Source organism: Zea mays, chromosome 1, assembly GCF_902167145.1.
Source record: "Zea mays cultivar B73 chromosome 1, Zm-B73-REFERENCE-NAM-5.0, whole genome shotgun sequence".
Classification (NCBI taxonomy): domain Eukaryota; kingdom Viridiplantae; phylum Streptophyta; class Magnoliopsida; order Poales; family Poaceae; genus Zea; species Zea mays.
Genome location: NC_050096.1, coordinates 57,681,918 through 57,687,319, shown reverse-complemented (window position 1 = coordinate 57,687,319; position 5,402 = coordinate 57,681,918). Strand labels below are relative to the sequence as shown.

Sequence of the window (5,402 nt, the reverse complement as noted above, 5' to 3'; positions counted from 1 at the left end):
AAAGCAGTTTGACTGGAAGTAAACATGTTTTATCGTTTTATCTTCCTTGTTGGTTGAGGCGTTGGAGAGCTTGCTCGTGTGTCTTTTATTTTTCCCTTGTGTGTTCTTCATCTTCATAAACATGTTTGTGAACTATAACACCATTATAAACATGTACAGAACAAGCCTTCGGCAAGTATAAAAATAACAGTATTTATTGAAATGGAATACAGTCTAACTAAAGCGTTCCTGTCTAATCTGAATACCAGGGTATTTCTTTCCAAATAAAATACTATCTAATACAGCAGTGTATAGTAATCTAAGGGTATTTCTTTCCAAATAAAATACTATCTAATACAGTAGCGTTTAGTAATCTAAACTAAGCCCACGTAGTCCAATTCTATAGATCCGAGCCAGAGCTGGCCGTCCTTCTCGGCGACGTCGCTCAGTGTCACGCCTTTCGCCGCCGTCAGCTCCTCCACCGCCGCACCGTCTACGGCGAGCCGGACACCAACTAGATGCTTTGCTGGAGGCGCCGTGGCGTCGAGGCGCGCTTTCTCCTGGTTGAGCGCTACCCAATAGCCGCCCCTGGCGTCGCGCCTCACGTTATCAGGGTAGCCAGGCAGGTCGGCGAGGAGCTCGTACTGGCCGGCCTTGGGGCCTTTGAGCCAGTATCTGAACGCCTGGCACGGAACGGTGTGCGCCACCACAACATGAGTCCTGTCGTTGCTGACCGCCACGCCGTTGGGGTACGGCAGGTCGGCCTTGAGCACGGTGACTCGCTTCGTCCGCGCGTCGTACTTGAGCAGCCGCCCCGTCGCGTCGGCGTTCATCATGATCTCCGTGTTGAACCTGCGCGGGTAGATGGCGCTGCTGTCGGTGAAGTACACGTCGCCGGTGGCCTGGTCGACGTCGAGCCCGTTGACGAAGTGGAACGGCGCATCGCCCGCTTGGGTGTTGGGTCGCCAGCACCTGTGCCTCGCCGCCGTTGGGCCCGACCTTCATGAGCCCCATGTACGCGTCGGCGATGTAGAGATCACCGGTCATGGCAAAGAACTGCAGCCCAAGGGGGCGGCCGCACATGCTCTCCGTCTGCTCCGACGGCACCACGGACGCTGTGCACAGAGGGATCTTCCGATAGTTTGCGCTGTGGGCGAACGTGGTCCAGCCGAGGGCGCTGCCGCCCCACTTGAGGACGCGGCCATCGGAGACGCCGGCGTAGGGGCCCTGGCCGCGGCGGTCGAAGGCGAGGCTCTCAGCGCCGATAACGCCGTCGGGAAGCGGTAGGTGAAAGCTCCAGAGCGTGGGCGTGGTCTTGATCGGCTCGGCGGCGCAGAACGACGTCGGGAGCAACAGCGCGAGGGCGACGGCGAGTAGAAGCGACGCCATGCGCCCCATCTCGATTACGTTGCGATGGAGCTGAACAAAACTTTCGACTTTGGTTTGATGAGACGGCGTGGCGTGGCGGTGCCTTTTTATAGGCCTGGGTGGGTGCGGTGCCGGACCCGTTGGAGTTGGACGCGACGCGACGCGGACTTGCGTGGCCGTACCGTACGTCGGTGTCTTGTGTTGCCTGGGCCCACCTCGACGCGGTATTTTTCTGTTTTGTTTTCGGAATTTTGCTAGTTCCGCTCCTTTTTTTATAACCGTGTGAGCAGCATCTAAACGGCCCAAGCAGTTATTCATGGAACCTATCTATCTATACAATACAGTATTAATTTGTGTATTTAAGAAGCAACTAGGACTCGGTTGTGAAGTTGTTTCCCGAAACAGTGGCACACGAATTTTAGTACCGTTGGATTTAATCTAAGGCAAGCTAAAACATTATGCAATGAAAGATATATCACTAATGACCCATTCTGGCCATATTTATATACTCTCGTATTCATCTCAATCCACTCCGATTCATTCCAACACATACGGATTTAAGACAAAATACAAGGATATTTAAACAAGACCTCAATAAAATGTTCCCTGTAAGAAAAGTCCAGCATCACGAGTTCATATGAATATTACGTACTAAAGACTTGGTAAAGAAGCAAACTGTAGAATCAGATCTGCTTTGCTCAATGCGGAACACGAAAAATGGGTAGAGTTCAGATAGCACCTCAATGTCAAAGAAGAACATAAAAGGAAATTTGAAGAACAAGCACGAGAGAATATGCAACGAGCACAATTGTGACTTGTACCTCATCAGCCAAGGTTAGTACTTAGTAGACCAATCTATTATTGATTTTGAGATGGATCCTGTTGGGGGCCTTCGGTTTCCGAAGATCCTTAAAAACATGATTTAACAATGTCTCTGAAGTATAATGTGTAAACAGATACCTTCGGATTTAAATCAAAGCCACAGTGTGAAGATGCACAAAGAATATGAAGGATGGCGCAGAGCCGAAGCTATACGCAGGGGAGCTTCGGCGTGATAGCGGAAAAAGAAACCGACTTAAAAGGGAAAAGGATATTTAGACCCCGATGGATTGCTATAGAGTTATTAGCAAATGTAAAGGACATGGATGTAATTTTACATGGACTGCGCCCCGTGCTTATAAATAGATGAACAGTGCTCCCGTACTGTTCACGCGGACTTGGCATTCACTTTCGCGTCACGCTTGTACTCCTGCTTTCCTTCGAGCCGAAGGTTCATTTATAATTTGTCATTGTTAATATAGTAACGCAAATAAAAATAAGTTGATAATAATGTTTAAAATGTTTATATTATTTTTCATATCTTGTGTATGAATCCTTCTTCATCATTTACGGTGCTTATGAAGGTTTGCCCTTCATAACCTTCGTCCGGAATTCATTATATCCGAATGGAGATAATGCTTCGAAGGACGAAAGACGTTAACATTTAACATTTTTTATGTTGTCTTGTTCTTAACTCTTAGCATTTGAGAACAAGCCCCCAACAGATCCTATATCACACAACAGAAAGGGCTAGATCGCCTAGGTCACCACGCACCGGAGAACACGGTGAGAATATTACACTTAGGGCTAGTTTGAAAATACCATTTTACGAAGGGATTTCTATTTTCTAAGAGAAAATAAACTAATTTTTATTGAAAAAATAAAAATCTTTTGGAAAAATAGGGTTTTCAAACTAATCCATATGTGGTGAAGAATAGATAGATTTATGACCAAACCACCGAGGACTCGTTTGGGAACCTCATTTTACTAAGGATTTTCTATTTTTCCAAGTTAAATTAGTTCGTTTTCTCTTAAAAAATAAATCAATTGAAAAAATAAAGGTCTCAAACTAGTTCTAAAAGATAATCAATCGTGTTTACACGACGAGGAAGGGATAGTTTTCGACCAAACTTGTAAAGTAATCGTCGAAGCTCTCACTTAGGAGGTTGGCAAAGCACAGTGGCGGAGCTAGACTGCAATGAAGGCCTGGGCACCATAGATAAAACAGCAATGATGCCACTTCCTACCTCGCCTTTCTAACCGCGCATCTAGCTCGAGCCCAAAACTGTTGCACGGCAACAGCAGCCAAAGGCACGTGGTGCAGACTGCAGAGGAACTTCGTGCTGCTGCTCTTGGTGCTCTCCATCATATTCGTTTCGTTGCCGTCAGCAACTCTTGCTGTTCATGCATCATCACGCATACAAGTTCATAAATCACTAGTTCACAAGTTTACAAGTCAGCACAAGCATATAAGTTTTTTTTGTTAAAGATCAATGACTTGTGCAAAGATAATATTTTTTCCGTCAACATTCATCAATCATCAATGCCAAACTTACGGATACACAGAACAAGAGAGAGTACCATGTACGGTTGTATAAAACAGGTTAATATGGTAACGTCAAAAATTATATAAGAAAGCTCTAATCCACCAGGCCATTACAAGCATCATAATTCACAGGCTTCAGTTTCAAAGACATCACAGTTCAAAGGCAAAAACAAAAAAAACAATAAAACTGTCCCCCACAAATTACACAAGATAATCCAATAAAATTCAGTGCAGAACAGAATTATCCATCAAAGCTAGTTTATATCATATCATGTCATTATAGTCCCCAATAAACAAGAATAGAGAATCACAAATTAAACAAGCAAGCTATATAGGATAAGGCTAAGACCATATCTTTTTGTCTATTGTTTTCTATGCTACTTATCCGGGTTGCGCGACTAAAACGGAAAAAACAGAAATATCCTAGTAAAATACACAATACCGAAAATATGGACGGAAAAAACACTTAGGGCTAGTTTGGGAACCATATTTTCCTAAGGGATTTTCATTTTTCCAAGGGAAAATGAACTAATTTCCCATAGGAAAATAGAAATCCCTTGGGAAAATGGGGTTCCCAAACTAGCCCTTAACTGTTTGGATTTTTCGTTCCTGCAGTATATCATCTTGTTTTCGTTTTATTCCCATTTTCCTATAAATACAAAAACAATTCAGGTAAAAACAAAATATGAGACCGAACGAATCGGGATTTCAGCTTTACCCGAGGAACTATAGATGTAAGGCTATCTCTAGCAGCTTAATTATTATCATACCTATATTCAAACTTCACTCTACAAACAGTGTGTCTACAGTGCAAAATAGTATTTTGGTTGACCATATAGGTGAAATGCTTGACACGATATAAGATACTTAGTACAAGTTGAAAAAGATAACTTTACAGCGATGGAGGAAAATATGTACTGAACACACCCTATTGATAAACATTCTAGATCTCAAGAATCACTAGAATCGGTAACAAAGGGGGAACTTTTGAGAAAAAATCACTTAAAACCGATTCTAGTTTTTTTATTAATAATATAGAAAAACGTCCAAAACCTACTAGGTTCTCTCTATCCTAGTTCTAGTTCTAATATTTTTAAAGAATCCAATAAATTAGCTAAAGGATTTTTATAAAGTGTTTTTGATTCAACAGAGAAATATTTCTGGAGACAACATAAACCTATTTTTTTAGAAAATCTAGATCACTACTAAACACACCTTAAATCTCCTAAATGGCAGTTTTCTTTTTTACTGAGGAGCCTTGCCTTTTAGAAAATGCTTTTAGAATAACCATGGAGGCAAGAAGGTCATGAGCCTACGAGAGCTTCAAACACGTATATACCATAGGCACAATTTTGCAAATATGACAAGCAACCATACCAATATTTAGTTAGTTAGATAGCTTAAGGGTTGTTCTAAACCTCTAGATATAATTATTAATCAGTTAATAAGTTATTAACTAAGTTAGAGCAGTTAACAACTAATAGCTATGTAAGAGACATAACTAATAATTAGCTGGTTTTATTAGTTGACCCGTTTTTTCAGCTAATTTTAGTTACTAACTATTAGTTTTAGAGGTTTAGAATAGGGTCTAAGGTTTAAGACCCCGTGCCAACTACACTTGTCAGAATTGCTATCATCTTTTGTCCTCGCTATGTCCTCTGATGTATGGGAAGCTCAACTACACTGGTAT

General features: G+C 42.4%; 1 pseudogene; it reads right to left on the bottom strand.

The window, feature by feature from the left end:
- Positions 1–261: 261 nt before the first annotated feature.
- Positions 262–1,406, bottom strand: LOC103634679 (protein STRICTOSIDINE SYNTHASE-LIKE 10-like; annotated as a pseudogene).
- Positions 1,407–5,402: the final 3,996 nt, after the last annotated feature.